Source organism: Aotus nancymaae, unplaced genomic scaffold (assembly GCF_030222135.1).
Source record: "Aotus nancymaae isolate 86718 unplaced genomic scaffold, 86718_ANA_hifiasm-v0.15.2.pri h1tg000004l, whole genome shotgun sequence".
Taxonomy (NCBI): Eukaryota; Metazoa; Chordata; class Mammalia; order Primates; family Aotidae; genus Aotus; species Aotus nancymaae.
This window is the reverse complement of record NW_026988415.1, coordinates 60333278-60351039: the sequence shown is the minus strand read 5'-3', so window position 1 is coordinate 60351039 and position 17762 is coordinate 60333278. Positions and strand designations below refer to the sequence as shown.

Sequence of the window (17762 nt, the reverse complement as noted above, 5' to 3'; positions counted from 1 at the left end):
CCATTTCTAAGATATTTTGGGAAATTAGTCATTCTGGAAAGCTAAAGTATATACTCCTTTGAGCAATAAAACTTTATTTTTCCTAAGTTTTCATTTTAGATGAAAATATTTCTGAACTATAGTATTCACTCTCGAATTTTTTAACAGGGAGTAGAAAAATAAAATATTTCTTATAAGACTGGGTCATCATTATAAACATGATTTAATAAATGATGCTCTAATAATTGTAATATAGTGTCTGTCTCTTCATTAAAATAGTTAAATTCTTGCATATCCTTTTTATAGTTTATCGCTTACTCTCCTTGTCTGTCATCATTTGTCATGCTGTCAGTGGGCTTGCCTTTAGCAATTCCCTCTCACTCCTAATTTGTCAGGTTCTGCTGTTTTTCATTAGTTTGTTTTTTCTAATCTGATAAAAGACCAGAATTTTCAGGAAAGGCCTGAGAGGTTCACTCATGACTGTATCATTTGGGTCTTACCTTGTAGATTTTGTGACACTTACTTTCTTGAATTTGCTAGAGGAATGACATATGTGAAGGATTACTACTATGCCTTTTTACTCTAGTGAAGATCGATAGTGGTTATCATGGCTATTTTATTTCACACATTATGAACTGTGCAGTAGTAGAATAGAAAGTTGGATTAAAATTAACCCCTGTGACCATGTGGATATATAGTTCTGGTTAAGTAAAATTTATGGCACTAATTATTTAGTAAACAATTGCCATCTTTTGCTTAATATTGAGTAAATAAGGCAAATAAAAACATTAGATGAAATATTAAATTATTTCTTAACAACACAGAGCAAGCAGGGCTTTGGATGGGAGAAGGACAGAGTTGTTACAGAGTTTGGGAACTCTTGGATTGAACAAACTTCGGTATTCCACTTCCAGATGATCATGTCATTTTTTATGTACCACTGATAGACAAAGGGAAGCCAGCGGGACAAGTTCACCACTGCTGATTTTATAGACAGAGTTTTATTCTCAACTGTCTATATAATGCAAGATAATCTGCTTTCGTCTGTCTTAACCAATCAGGTAAAGGGAGATAGTTCTTTCTCTTTGTCTCACATACTTTGTCTCACTTCTATATGACAGGAAGCAAATTTTGATTTTTTTTATTAACCATCTTGTAGAACAACACCTTGGGCACAGCAAGTGCTCAAAAGAGTTCCAAAGCATTACCTTCACTTCTATTTCCTAAAAAAATTTTATGTAGATTTGATATTACTTCTTTCTTAAATGCTTTGTACCATTAGTGGGTGAAGCATTTGGATCTGAAGATTTCTTTAAAGGAAGACTTTAATTAGAAATTCAATTTCTCTAATTAAATATAAAATATTTAGTTACTGGGTTTATTTTTTACAATAATTTTGGTAATTTCCAACTTTTAAGAAATTGGTCCTCTTCCTTTAAGTCGGAATGTACAGTCATACAGGTTAATATTTTGTGAGTATACTGTTTAATGTCTGTACAGCCTATTGTGGTACATTCTTCCTTAGGATATTGGTAATTTGTGTCTTCTCTCTTTTATTTTTCTCAAAGAGCTAACATTTTCATTGCATTTGTTTATTGTGTTTCTGTTTTCTATATCATTTATTTATGCTCTTAGCATTATCATTTCCTCTTTATCCTTGTCTTTGGCTTAATTTGCTCTTCTACTAGTATTTTGTTAAAGTGATACTCAAGTAATAGATTTCAAGTTTTCTACTTATTCACTAAATTATCGTTTTATTTCTCCTCTATTGGCCTTTGTGCTATTAATGCTATACATTTTGCTTTTACAAATGTTACTAAATCCCAAATAAGTTATTTTTTAAAACTAAACAGTTATGGCTTAAAATTATTTTTTAAATTAAAAGATCTTTCATTTATACTGACATATTTACTATTTCCAATACTCTCCTTTCCATTATGTACATTAAAATTTCAATTTGGTATTATTTTTCATCTGTGTGACAATTTCCTTTAACAGTTTTGATAGTGTATATCTGCTAGTGATGTACTTTATACTTTAGTATGAGTAGATGAAACTTTATATTGTTATATATATATATATATATATAATTCTAAGTTAACTTATTTTTTTCTTTTAGCACTTTAAGAATGTTGCCCCATTGTTTTCTGTGTTGCATTGTTTCCGTGAGATATATCCTGTCATTGTCATATTTGTTCCCCTATACATAAAGTGCAGTTCTTTTCTCTGGCTGTTTTTAAGATTTTCTCTTTTCTATGAATTTCAGTAATTAGATTATGAAATATCTTGGTGTTATTTTCTTCATCTTTCTTCTTCGTGGGATTTGTTGAGCTTCTTGGGTATGTAGGTTCATAGATTGCATCAAATTTGTAAAATTTTCATCTGTTCATTTTTAGGTAAGTTTCTTCTACTTCCCACCTTCTGTGACTCAAAAAATATGGATGGTAGGTTGGATGACATTGGTTCATAACTCACTGTGGCTCCATTCATTTATTTCTGATATTTTTCTCTCTACTTTTCATTCTGAATATTTTTATTTGTATCTGTTAAAGTTCACTATTTTTTTCTTTTGTAGTAGCTAATGTGCTGTTAAAACTATCCACTACATTTGTCATTTCATACACTATATTTTGCCTCTAGAATTTTGATCAATGTGGATTTTTTTAAAATTCTATTTTGTTCTCATCTTGCTTGTGCTTCTTCTACCTTATTTAACATATTGAATTCAGAAATAATAGCTTTTTTTTTTTTTAACATTCTTCTTTACTAATTTTACACCTTTCTCCATTCTGTTTTTCTTGTTGCTTTCTCACTGGAATATGAGTTGTATAATTTCCAATTTCCTTGCATGCTTGGTAATTTTTCATTTAACATCAGATATTATGAATCATGTCATTGGGTCCTGTCCATTTTTCTAATCTTTGAATTCTAATTTGTAGCCTTTGAATGTTGCCTTTGTTTGGGGATATATTTAAGTTACTAGGAATTGGTTTGATTCTTTTGAGGTTTGCTTTTGTCAGAAAAATATAGAATTGCCTTTATTCTAGATCTCATTTGCTCCATTACTCAGGCAATACCCTTGTGAGGACTTTCCTAAATGCCTCTTGAAATATGACATTTTCCAATCTGGCTAGTGGGAATGTAACTATTCCTGGTCCTGTGTGAGTTCTGAGCATTGATTTGTCTGTTCCTTATTGTGGTTCCTTCTCTGGGCTCATCGTCAGTTTCATCACATACTTAAGCTGATCATTATTCAGAAATTTGAAAGGTCCTTCCACAGATCTCCGTAGCTCTCTCCATATGCAGTTTTCTCCTTCACTGTGCAATATACCCTCCAGTACACTGTCCCTCAAATTGTAGACATCCTTGTATTTTCTGAACTCTGAACTATGTCTTTGCAACTCAGAGAGACTCCTAGCCTTGTGGGGCTCCTTTCACCTGAGCTATTGTCTGGAAACTTTCCCAAGGCAGTAAGTTGGGACATTCATAGGGCTTACCTTGTCTCCCTTCTTTTATGAATATGGTCCTGTGCCGCCTTTTGTCAAAGGTCTAAAATTCATTGTTTTCTATTTTTTTCTGATTTTTTTTGTTTGTGTTTAGATGTTTAAGATAAAAGAGGAAATCCTGTTACTGTTACTTCATCATTGCTATAAGCAGAAATTCAGGTGACCTTTTGGAGTAGTGGAGTGGGAATGCTTTGGGAGTCTGGATATCTCCATCCTATTAAGCTATTAAGCTTCATTACTTGCTAGTCTTGTGACTTTAGCAGAAATAATTGACCTCTGGAACCTCAGTTCCTTCATCTGGAAAATGGGACTATAAATCCTGTCCTATTCTTCTTCAAATCATGTGTCATCTTCATTAAAATACTTAATAAACTGTAATGTGCTATATCAAGTCTATTTTTGTTAATAGCTAATATATCATCAACTGGCCAGCCCTACTGGGAATAACTCTTTTAACATACATCAATCCATTCCTACAGAATTTATATATGAACTTCAATGAAGGATATGTACATTATGATATTATGATGGCAAAAGGAAGATTAATCCTGTGACCCCTGTCTATGCAATAAGAATTTAATCTTAAAATGTTTAAGAATGTGAAAGTTAAGCTCAACTAATAGCATGGTGTCCACATATGCATGCATGGAAGTCACTCTAGAATTTTTTAGTATAAACTTAATATTGAAAAATAAATAAATGTCATATTAAGCTAGGTGAATTCCTCTACTAAAACTGTTATTAACCCGTGTTTTTTTTTTCAAAAATACCTTGATTAACATACAGTAATGAACTAATACTTTGCACTTAATGAATTTTGAACATGTATAAAATAATTGCTACTGTAAATCTGTTCTCAAAAGCTGTCACTTTAACCTGTCATTTACATTAAATGATCCTCGTCTTTACAAAAAGCTCTCTCCCTTTTTCCTTTTTTTTTTTGAGACGGGCTTTCACTCTCTTTTCCCAGGCTAGAGTGCAATGGCACTATCTCAGGTCACTGCAACCTCTGCCTCCTGGGTTCAAGTGATTTTCCTGCCTCAGCCTCCCAAGTAGCTGAGATTACAGGCTTTGGCCACCACGTCCGGCTAATTTTTGTATTTTAGTAGAGACGGGGTTTCTGCTCTCTACTTACTTTATTTTATAATCATCTTGCCAGAGTTTTCAGATATTGAAAAAAATAAATTCCAGTGTCTTCAAAGCATAAAGTCTAGTGGCAGACATCCTGTCTATTCTAATACTATGAAACTATATTATCTGTTTATTAAGCTATGATTAACTGAAATGTATTGTACTCATCTCTTTTCTTTCTTTTTAGAGATATAACTGACCTCTGTTACTTAGGTGGAAATAGAAACAAAAGGAGATTTTACTAAAAACTTATATGACTTTCTCAGGACACAAAGAAATTGCTCACTGACCTCACTTTAAAACACACCTCCCCGTCTCTACTAAAAATACAAAAAATTAGTCAAGTGTGGTGGTGCGTGCCTGTGGTCCCAGCTACTCTGATGGCTGAGGCAGGAGAATCACTTGAACCCAAGAGGCAGAGGTTGCAGTGAGCCGAGACCATGCCACTGCATTCCAACCTGGGCTACAGAGGGAGATTCTGTCAAAAAAAAAAAAAAAAAAAAAAAAAAAACCTAAAATTCTGTAATTAATATTCAGTTTGTCAGCTACATAAAACATATTCATAGAGACATGAGAATGAATTGCAAGAAAATTTTAGGTACACATACTCCACATAAATATATGAAAATATAAAGGGACATATATGTCTATAACTACATCCCTAATAAGTAATTTCTTAAGAGAGTTTCTACCAAACAAATGCATTAACAAGTAAATATACGTAAATATACTGGATCTCAGAATGTTTAAGCAATGATAAAAAATGTATTAACGTCATCAACTTGTCAATCTTTTTTTTTTTTTTTTTGAGACAGAGTCTTGCTCTGTCACCAGGCTGGAGTGCAGTGGTGCAATCTTGGCTCACTGCAACCTCTGCCTCCTGGGTCCAAATTATTCTCTGCCTCAGCCTTCTGAGTATCTGGGATTACAGGCATGTGCCACCATGCCTGGCTAATTTTTTTTTTTTTTTGTATTTTTAGTAGAGATGGGGTTTCAGCATCTTGGCCAGGCTGGTCTTGAACCTCTGACCTCATGATCCACCCACCTCGGCCTCCCAAAGTGCTGAGATTACAGATGTGAGCCACTGTGCTTGGCCAATAAAAATATATTAGCCTTTAATGAAACCTGCTTAATTCACATGTTAATGTGTTCAAATCATAAATACCTTAAACTATAAATACCTAATCATATCCTCAGATATTTAGAAAGAATAAATACCTAGTATTTGATAGCACAACAGGGTGACTACAGTCAAAATAATTTAATTATATATTTTAAAATAATTAAAAGTGTATAACTGAATTGTTTGTAACCGCTTGAGGAAATGGATAATCACATTTTCCATGATGTGATTATTATGCACTGTATGCTTGTATCAAAATATCTCATGTATCCCATAAATGGATACACCTACTATGTACCAACAAAAGTTAAAAATTAAAAAAATTAAAAATACTAAAATAAGTAAAAAGATCACTTTCAAATGGACGAACAGCTGAATGACAAAAACATAAACAGGGACTCAACTGAATGACTGATTACCTTTAGCTCTGTTTTTATGCAATCCCACATGCATCCACCAATACAGAACATATGACAGTGATATATAGCACTAATGACCAGTGAGAGGAGACCAGAATCTTCTAATGAGCTAAGTAGTACCTTGATTCATACATATTTGTTGAGTAAATTTTGTTTCACTAAATTGTGTTTCTTTGTACATTTCTAGCCCTAAAAAAATGTGCAAGTAAACCACTTCTACCTTTCACTAGAGAGCGTTTGCACTGCCACAATCATTGACTGCTAACATTTTACAATCTTGCAAATCACAGTCTTGATAATACCTTTAAATGTAGGTTGTATTTTAATTTACTAGTGAGGGAAGTATGTAAAGAGATAGACTGTCTAATTATCTTATAACTCCCATTCCTGATTTTACATCAACCTGCACATATTTAGAGGAAAAAAGGTTTAAGCACATGTCCTGTTCATAAGAGGTTAGAGGGAGATCCCTCAAAGTACACCATCAAGTGGTAAGTAGGTAACATTATATAAACACACACACATATAGTGTAGAAACAACATACAAACACACATGTATTTAAATAATGAAAATGTGGAAGCATAAATTTTCCCCACTGAGAAAAGGAAACTCTTGTACACATTTCGTGGGGATGTAAATTGGTACAGTCATTATGGTAAACAGTATAGAGATTCCTCAAAAAAATTAAAAATAGAACCGCCTACCTACCATATACGATCCAGCAATCCCACTTCTCAATATATAGCCAAAGGAAATGAAACCAGTAAGTGAAAGATATATCTGCACTCCCACATTCCCTTACTGAAGTATCATTCACAGTAGCCAAGGTATGGCGTCAACCTAAGTGTCTATCAACATATGAATGCATAAAGAAAATGTGGCATATATACAAAGTGGAATACCATTCAGCGTTAACAAAGAAAAAATAATCTTGTCATTCGCAACTACATGGATGAACCTCGAAGACTTTATGTTAAGTGAAATAAGCCAGGCACAGAAAGACATATACTGTATGATCTCACATATGTGGAATCTAAGAAAAGGTCAAACTTATAGAAGCAGAGAGTAGAATGGTAGTTACCAAGGCGGGGGAACAGTGGGGGATTGGGTAGATATTGATCAAGGTATACAAAATTTTAGTTGGACAAGAAGAATTAAGTTCAAGAGGTCTATTGTACAACATGTTGACTGCAGTTAATAACAATGTATTGGATACTTGAAAATTGCTAAGAGAGTGGATTTACATGTTTTCACCACAAAATAAGTATGTGAGGTAACGGATATGTTGTTAGCTTGATTTAGCTATTCCACAATGTATTTATATATATCCAATCATCATGTTATACAGTATAAATATGTATCTTTTTGTCAATCAAATAAAGAAGGATTATTCCCACAAATACTTTAAAGAGTAAGAACATGCATAATGTAATCATGTTCAAGACTTCTTGGCCAAAAAAAAAAAAAATGAAAGAAAGAAATTGCATAATGACTTGAAAGCCTCATAGAGTATGACCCCAAATCTGATGGCCGCAGGTAAAACTCCTTCTTTATGCTTCAAATGAAAAAAATAAACAAAGACAAAACATACTTAAGGCAGAATATCTCAAACGGAGACCCAAAGATAGATTTTGTTAGCGTAGAAAAAATTTTGCTTTTGTTTTTTGGGTAGCCTCTAAAAATTGGAAAAGTCAAGGAAACAGAAACTTCCCTAGAGCTGCCAAAAAGGAAAGTGCTGCTGACACATTTATTTTAACCCAGTGAGACCCATTCAGATTCGTGCCTTCCAGAACTGTAAGATAATAAATTGGGGTTGTTCTATGGCAATAATTTTGTGGTGACATGTTATGGCAGCAAAGAGACAACATATCATTCGTTTTGAGGATGTTGGTGACAGTGAACCCAATACAATTATATTTTTCTGTAACACTCTATTGAAAAGTCATGTAATTAGGATAAATATCATTTCAATGGTAAAGCCACTGCTATCACCAATGTAAGTGGATATACTCAGAGGCTTATCAATTTTACCAATTACATTGGCATTTTTTTCTCTTAATGATACAATATATACTTCAGAATGGAATAAAGCTGATCTATATTAGTCATATAATATATAATGGATAATGCTTAGATTGCATATTCCTTTACAAATGTAAAAACAGACAAAAGAAAATTCAGGTTTTTGTTTCTATGACCACCAGCTAGTTAAAGGTCTCTGCTGTACAGGAGGTCAGATATCACTTTACTTCAGTGCTTCTCAGACATCAGTATACATATTAGCAGGCGGGTGTCTTATTAAAATACAGATTCTGATTCGATATATCTAGCATGGGGTCAGAGATTTTGTAGTTTCTAAGAACCTCCCAGGTGATGTCCACGTTGCCACTCTATGGAACACACTTTGAAAAGCAAGGGAGGGATTCACCAATCCCTATCTGAGGCTCCATATTACAAACAACGCTGAATTCAAAAAGTTTTTCTCTACATCCAGTATTACCAGTTGAGAGAAGAAAAATAATCTCAAACTGACTTTCAACATCTTTTAACCATTTATTAGTGAGCCTATAGGTTCTAAATAAAATGTCTGACTCAATTTAATAACTAACATATATACTCAAAAATAAATCCATGTGGTTATACTTTTGTCTTAGAATAATAAGGAGGAGTCAAGGCTGAACATTCTAATACCTAATGCAATACTTCCCACTAATACAGAATATATTTCTTCTTCCACATTTTACAATGCTTGGATCTCTTCCAACTGTTGCTTTGTTGAGGAGTGATATGGTTTGGCTCTGTGTTCCCACCCAAGTCTCATCTGGAAGTGTAATCCCCACATTTCGAGGGAGTAGCCTGGTGGAAGAAGACTGGATCATGGGAATGATTTCCCCCATGCTGTTCTCGTGATCATGAGTGAGGTGGTGTAAAAGTGCATGGCAGTTCCCACCTAGCTCTTTCTCTTTCCTGCTGCCATGTAAGACATGCCTTCCATTTCTTTCTACTTCCACCATGATTGTAAATTTCCTGAGGCCTCCCGAGCCATGCAAAACTGTGAGTCAATTAAATATATTTTCTTTATAAATTACCCAGTCTTGAGAAGTTATTTATAGCAGTGTGGAAACAGATTAATACAAGGAGATTTCAACACAACAAATTTTCAGTCTATGAAAGGGCAAAACTATTTGGAAAATGTGTCTCAGATAATTACTTTCTTAAATGGCACAGCTATTCCATCCATAAAACGTACAATAGGTAGATTAAGTTAAACAAATAAGAAACTATTGAATTAATAAATTGATGTATTAGAAAAGTTATATAATAGTATAATCTACTTTTTAATAAAATCCACTCATGAAGTGCTTTCAACATTGGTTGGTTTAACAGTAAGAAAGAATATGAGTCTACATGCCTTCTGCCAGTGAAGCCATTGGAGGTCAACACAATGAGCCCTTTCTCCTAAATTTCAGCCTTTATTTATTTAAAAAATGTCATCTCCACTGAGGAAAAATAAAGAAAAATATTATAGGTCTTAGAGGCTCAGAAGGAGAAAAGAAATTAGGTGGAAAATATACATGTGTTACATATATACACACATATATATACACGTATATGTGTGTGCATACATATAAATTTATGTGTATATGTGGGTATATATATGTATAAATTTTTTGAAGAAACAATGAAAATAGTCCTCACTCTACCTCCTTAACCTATAGCCTAGCAGCTGAACAGTTGAGCATGCAGTGTCTAGAATAACATCTGCCCACAAATTCTGGCTTTGCCACTTAGTAGTTACATGACTTTGCATGAGCACCAAAAACTAATACTTGTCTAATAACAAAAGTGCTTAGTGGGAGTATGTAAGCCACATGTTTGCATGACTGTTTTTAGAACCTTGAAATAAATTGTCCCTAGCTCCAAGGGAAAAGAGTTTAAGGAGATAGTTTGCTGAATTTTTGCCACCCTGACAAATAATAGGCTTAAAGATTCTAAGGATCAACCCAAATGGACATATGTCTATTTGTGAAACAACAGGAGACCAGAAAAGTTAGACAGATGCTGTTCTAGATTTCTTCAGATGGAAGAGGTAATGTGCAGCATTTAATTGACTGACGGTATAATTTCATGTATTCAGTTGCTTTACAACTAGATCTCTGGTTTAATCCAGGCAATTTTGCTACTAGTTGGCACAAGAATGACCCCATTTGCGTAGACAGGTTTCAATTTATTTCCTTAAAATTTTATGCAGACTGGAAAGGTATTAGGATATCAGAGATAGCTTCTGAATATGCTAGTGTCTCAAGCTCCCTTCTTATGCATAATAAATCTCAAAAATTATCAATATTTGCTTCCAATCTAGTGTACTTAGATATAATGTACTCAATGCAAGTATATTAAGAAACCACCAATTTCAGTTTTAGCTCACTGACTCCACAATAAAATAAAAATCAACAATTCAAATTTTGTTTATTCTGTTTAAGATTACACTATAAAAATATAAGTCCCTCTGGAAGAATAATTCAATTTTAAATTTTAAAAGCAGAAAAAAATAAATGTTTTAAAAATGTATTTTATGTAAAGTTTCATGCCATATTTTTTGAAACAAGACTGAGAGAGTGTGTTTTAATAAAATACTTAAAACAAATATAAGTATACACCATATATTTGGGCAATATTACAAACCTCTGACTTTGTAGAAGTGATGTGGTATTAATGGAGCATACGCAGACACACACACACACACACACACACACACACACACACACACGTCTCAGACTTCAGAGATTTAGATGCTAGCGAAATCTCTGCCAAAAGTTCATCATATGTCCTTGGTCAAGCATAGCTTGGTGATTACAAGTCAAACCTGCAATTGGGTCTTGACGGAGACATATAGTAGCTGTGTGCTCCTAGGCAAATCAACTGCTTTGAAATATGTTTTCTCATTTGTAAATGGGAAATAATACTATACACTCATTATGTTTAAATGTAATAAGATATATAAAGTTTTTAGCACAACACCTGGCACTAAGTGCTTAATAACTATTACTGTTTATTAATGCAGGTAAAGTACCTCACTTCTTTGGGCTTCAGATTCTTCACTTGTAAAATAAAGGGATTGGCTTATCATTACAAAATCTCTTCCAACTCAAGCTCTACAACTTAAATGAGAAAACCCAATGCCATCCTCCCAGATAGAAATTGTAAAATCAACCTTAAAAAACACATCACACTCACTTTTTTTCATATTTTATTTTGGGCTCTCTAGACTTAACAGCATACTTCTAAGCACCATATTCTATCCAGAGTCACTTAAGTTTGATCAGTCTTCTCTATTGATCTATATGTAAATGTCTAGGAAAGTCTCAATTACTATGAAAGATGGCTATAAGCTAAAACAGCTTTGAGGAGATTCATATAATGTAGGTAATCAGAGAAAAGGTCAAAGGATTTTCCCTTATAATAAATAACATTCATAGTTCCCTTACAATAATCTGCAATAATGATGTTCTAATTTACAGGTTACAACACCCTTCTGGACTGCTTTTAATCCACATTTCTAACGCAAAAACCTTTATGTAATATTGGGATGCTACCTCAAAGTGAGGCAGTAGCCAAAGTGAAATATGTGAAAAACCTCTGTATTAAACCATGATCACACTGTCATTCAAGTAAAACTTGAGCTCTGCAGAACAATGCAGTTTGAAGCCTAAAGGATAGCAGAGTGACAACGAATATGTAATAGTAATTATATTATAACAACCATCACAATGGTCATCTCTGATTCAAGAGATGTACACATGAACACTATCAGGAATAGGCAATATAAGATAGCAACTCTAGATAAAATGTAATAAAAAAGTGAGTAATTTGTATATTTTTAAAGATACTTGATACAATGTCATCAAAGAGAAGTATAGAACAATGAAATACATCTTTAGTATTTTTCAAACTGAGAAAATTACAGACAGAACCACCGCTTCTGGCATGGTGTTCCCTCCCTTGATCTTGTTTGTGAGGACATGATTTATTTGAAGGCCACCCAGTAAATAGAGATCTATGTAATTCCTTTCCTCTGACTTACATTCAGGTTTATTTAGTCATTGCAGGGTCTCTTGCCTGACCAACGATGAATAAGCTTTCACATGTATACAGTTCTCTCTATAAAAATACTGCTTCATTTCCCAGGAAATTGTTTTCTAGGGAAAAAAAAAAGAACATATATAGCTACAGCTATTTTGATTATTCAAGTTAGGTACTATGGGCAGAAGAAGAAATAGATGGCACAGTCCCAACCCTTAAGGAAGGGTTTAAAATCCAGTTGAGGATTCCAGTCTAACACACACACACAACAACAACAACAACAACAACAACTAAGAAGACAATACAAAGCAGTCTACAAGCAAGCGACAAATACAAGAATTGATGTGGGAATTCTAGGAAAAGTGAGGTCAGGAACATTTGGGTTAGATTGATTTGGAAGGCACTTATGGAGGGGTGTAACTTGAGTTGAGTTTCCAAAGTGGATAAGATATGAATTATGTAGAAGAGGGGTCATCCTAGGTGAAGTGGATAGTAGTGGTGTAAGGCGCAAAGTTATAGAGGTAGATTGTTCTCTCTAACTGAACATTAAAGAGAGTTGTGCATTGAAAAATAAAGGAAAATAAGGCTCCTGCATTACAATGAGGCCAGATTATGAAGTTCTGTGGAAGTCAGGTGGAATTAGGCTTGAAACAATAGAAAATAAAGGGCCACGAATATGTTGGTGAAAGAAAGTGATTTGTTAAAATAAGTGTTCACAGACCATTAAGGATTTGGGACACAGATGAAGACTGCCTAGGAAGCTCCTACAGTGACTAGATGGGTGGTGATGAGAGTTTAGATAGTAAAGGAGAAATAGTGTGAGAAGGCTTTCAAAGGGAAATTTACCAGTACTTGATAATCCCTTAACTATGAGAAGTAGAGAAAAATTCAGATTCCTCTGTAAAATCGTCAGGAGTCTATGATGAGACTGTGGAGGGCAATTAATAACAATACTGTACAAGCTATTTATCAAGAATAGGCAGGTTGTTTTTCATTGTTCCCCAAAACTGCTGAGTAATAAAATCCTTAATATAAGTAACATAACTTCCTTCCCAATCAACGGGTGCAGGAAAGGGTCTCTCAAAATAATATTTGACTTCAGTGATTCTAGCAGAGACACAGAGGAAGAAGATGGACTTAGCACCAAACTTGATATAAAGATTAAAGATTTGTAACAGATTGTTCCAAGAACAAAAAAAAAGACAAAAAAAAAATTTCTTACTCTGAGCCTCCACAATGAACTTCATTCTGTCTTTCCAAAGAATATAAGGTTCAAAATCATTGTCACCCCAAATCAGAGCTCCTTTAAGATTAAAAGTTAGATTCATTGGAATAATTAGTGTTTATTTTTCCAAACAGTTTCTTATCTGATAAACTTCTATTCCACAAACTCTTCTAGAGTTTATTTCGTTATTCAACATCGAATAACTGGAAATTAAGACCTTGCCTTCTCAAATTTATAAGGGCCATTTTGAAGCTAGATATACTCAGCAGACCAGATTAAACTAAATGGCAGATCCTTCCCCATCAACTCGTGCCTGAAACATCACAAGGCCTGGGATTTTCTCTGGTCTCTACTTTCCAAATTCAGCCCAGAAATGGCTCAGCCCCACCTCCTCCAGTGAAACAAGAACAGCGCCTGTGCAAACTCCACGCCTATTCTCCTCACTGTGACTCACCCCGCCCCCACCAAGGTGCTAATGCGCAGGCGCAGCACTCTCAGTGTCTTTGAGTAAGGCTGTGAGAAATCTACTGTCCAGTGAAATCTAGAAGTGGTAGAATTCAATCCTCTCCTTTCTTCTGAGAAAGAGGCGCCACTTCCTCCTACTACCCGGCTAGAAGCGCGTCCCAAACATCGCTCTCTCCTGGAGCAAGGTTCTTCGCTCTCTGGCAATCCCCATTGTATCTCTATCGGCAACTCGTTTCTAATCTCACTCAGCCGCCAACCTTCCCTAGGAGGATAGAAGCACTTGGCTCCCTAGGACCCACACCAGTTTGTTGGCTGCCTGTTTAGGCCACGGAACCTATGAATCCGCCCCCCACCCCGCCCCAAACTGATTAAAGCGTTATCCCGGTGCCTTGCCCTCCCTCCTTCGCCCTTCACACCCACTCAGTGTTGAGTGCTTACCTCGGGTGTGGTGCGGTTACGAAAGAGATCAGCGGAACCCAGATCAGGCCACTGCTGGGGCAGGCGGATTCAGCGAGATTTTTCCTGGGTCTCCACTGCCGCTTCAGACAATGAAATCAGCGTGTCCGATCATCAATTCTCATCATGATCGTGACGTCACAAAAGACAGCGGCCAATGGGAGCCTGCGATCAGCTCAGGACAGTCTCTGGCCTCAGCCCAGAACCCAAGAGTGGGGAGGGGGGAAGAGAGATGGCTGCCTGCAACTGGGCTGCCTCTTCCCCGCACAAATCAGCTACATCTATGGCAAGGGCTCTCTATACCTTCCTGAATAGCTGTGAACACCAAGCATCCCCTGTGACTATAGTATTTGCATGCCAGCCATTTGAGCAGGTACTGCCTGACCTTCCAACTTGAGACTGGCTTTTAACAAAATTGTTACATGCTGCCAAAACCAAGCAATAGCATAAAGAAATACAGTATTTTGTGGTCAGTGTTCGATTGACAGGTAAATATTCAGTTTTACTAAAATCAATAAGGTGTCCATCGAGCCTTGAGAATTTTACAGTAAAAGCAAGTGTACTGTTATATGTGACTGGGTGACTGATGACTGACGAAATAAACTATGGTTTTTATTCACCCAACCTCAATTCCTATTCTACTAGAAGCTACTTGGGTGATCACCATTATACCATTACATGAAAAACGTCAATCCACATGTTACATCATTTAACATTCACTTGATATACTTCCCAGATTTGCTGGATGCCATTAGAGATATAGAATTCATTGATTCTCTGCTATCATAGAACTTGCAGCATCATTTGGAAGACAAGATTAGCACACAGTAAATATTCACGACAATAAAATAAAATACATGATCATGTGCTCAGTAATTAACTACAGACAAAAATATTTAATGATTGGGACATCAGTGAGATGGAAAAGTCAGAAAAGCATTTTATGAAATTAAAACTTGAGATGTTTCTTGAATGGTGAATAAGAGAGGATGGAAGGCAACATCTTAAAGGTGAAAGATAGGCAAAGGTAAAGACGTATAAATACATATGATATGAAGAAGCCTATGATGAAATCAGCTTGACAAATAGAGGGCATATGCTGGGGACTAGTGGTACACAGAATAGGCTAATAATAAAGCCTTTGAAAATAGGCAGATAGCTTTTAATTGATTAAAAGCCACCAAAGGCCATAAAGCAGGGGACCTCAATCCTCTACAGTCAATTATCTACAGAGCAGTTTAGGTGACTTTTTAAAAACAAAAGTCAGATGATGCCCAACTTCAGATTGTCCAATGGTTTCCTTTCACATATACAATAAAATGCAAATTTCTTACCATGTCCTCAAAGTCCTAAATGGTCTGGCCTTCTCCATCGTTCTGACCTCACCTCCTGTCACTCAGCCACTAACTTATAAATACGTTAGTCTTCTCTATTTCTCAAACAAGTCAAGCTCATGCCCACAGTAGTGACGTACTATTGTACTCTCTGACTTTTGTATGACTTACTCTATCATTGATTGAAATCTTTACTCAAATGTGACCTCTTTGAAGAGGTTTTTCTATTTAAAATTGTGATCTTCTTAACACTCTCTATACCCCTTCTTCTGTTTCATATTTTCTGCATAATATTTATTATTATTAAATGTGTTTTATATATTTAGTTATTGCAAATGTAAGCTCTATTAAGACAGGGTTTTTTTGTCTGTTTTGTTTATTGTTATATCCCTGGGATCTAGAAAGGCCCTAGATACAAAGTAGACAAATTAGTAAGTACTTATTGAATGAATAATTTAAAGCACATTTTTCAAGTCATTAATTTGCATTTTCAGTTACATTGGGATAGGCTAGAGTGAGAGAGACCAGTTAGACATTTGTAATGCTAACCTGGCTTCTAGGTTACTTAGCCCTAGATTAGGGTACTAAAATGATGAAATATGAGACATTTCAAAGAAGGAATTATAAGGGTTAAGTGGAGGATTCAGAAATAGCCTATTGATAATTAACATATTCATAAAGTAGTACATCCCTGGAACTGAGGTGATACGGGAAAAAGATCAGGGTTCTCTCCTTGAAGAGTTTATAATCCAAAGACACAAGAAGACATATATGAAACCATAGAACAAAAAGAAACAATTAAATTAATCCAATTGTTCCTTCTTTTCCCCTCTCACTCTGTATCTAAGCCACTAGGATGTTTGAAGACTGTACCTTCAAAATATGTCCCAAATCTGAACACTCCTTACCTTCTCTATCATTACTACACCACAGTCACTATAACTTCTAGTTTGAAATACTACAAAAGCATCTTCCATGGTTGATTTTCTTCCACTCTTGTCCTTCTTCAAAAGTTTCTCTTAACGTCAGCTGAAATATTCTTTATAAAGTTTTACCTGGTTTAACGTCCTCCAAACACGTCTCATTACATTAACAATAAAATCACAAGTCCTTGCTATGGTGTATTTCCCACTATTTGTTCCTGCCCTTGCTCACTATACTGTGTCTACTCTGGTCTTTTTGGTTTTCTTTTTCTCTCTGGAATGCCTGTTTTCTCTTCAGAGACTTTGCATTTTCTATGATTTCTTGGGAAACTCTTCCCCCAGATCTTCACACAGCATACTTCACGTAATTCAGGCTGTCTGCTAAAATGTTACCTTCTCAGATGGGACTTCATAGACCAATCAATTTAATATAGCATTGCCCCCCACCCCCACCACCATCATCTATCTCCTGTATCTTCTTGCTGTGCTTAATTTTTCTCATATCACTATGGAAAATTACATTATTTGTTTGTTTGGTTGTTTATTTTGCCTTTCCCTAACAGAATGTAAGGTTGTAGGGAGTAGGAACTTACCTCTCTTATTGCTGTTACATCTCCAGTACCTAGAACTGTAGTAGTACCTGGCATGAAGTAGGCACTCAGTGGATCTTTGTTGAATGAACAGATAGGAGAGAGCATAGATTGTGTAGTGGAGTAATAGGTATTCAGAGATGAGAGATGTTTTCAATTCATGCCTAAGATACCTGTACTTGTCCTGTTAACAATATATCAATTAAAGGCATTTATTGAACTTGTAAGTAAAAAGTATCTAAGTAGAATAATTAAAGCATGGATATTAACCAAGATCTCAAAATACTCAACAAACAAATGTAATAAGATGAAGTTTGACAGGGATAAACAGTAAGTCTCGCTTTTAGAGGTTTATAAAAATCAGTTGCATAAGTTCATGAAGGGCAATAAACACCTAAGTTGGGAAATTTATCTAAAAATTCTATAAATTCAATATGAACTGGTAGAACATAGCTGTTAAACAAGATAATTCATACTTAAACCACTTTAGTAAAAAGTTATCATCCGAATCAAGAGAGTTTAAGAG

At 35.1% G+C, this 17762-nt stretch overlaps 1 protein-coding gene across 4 annotated transcripts in view; it reads right to left on the bottom strand.

The window, feature by feature from the left end:
* HDX (highly divergent homeobox) overlaps positions 1-14507 on the bottom strand; it is a 186493-nt gene extending 171986 nt beyond the window's left edge. For all 4 annotated transcript variants that reach the window (XM_012470802.2, XM_012470803.2, XM_012470804.2 and 1 more), the window contains exon 1: positions 14372-14507. The gene's annotated coding sequence lies outside the window, so the exon portion shown is untranslated. The remainder of the gene's footprint in view (positions 1-14371) is intronic.
* Between the last annotated feature and the right edge of the window lie 3255 nt (positions 14508-17762).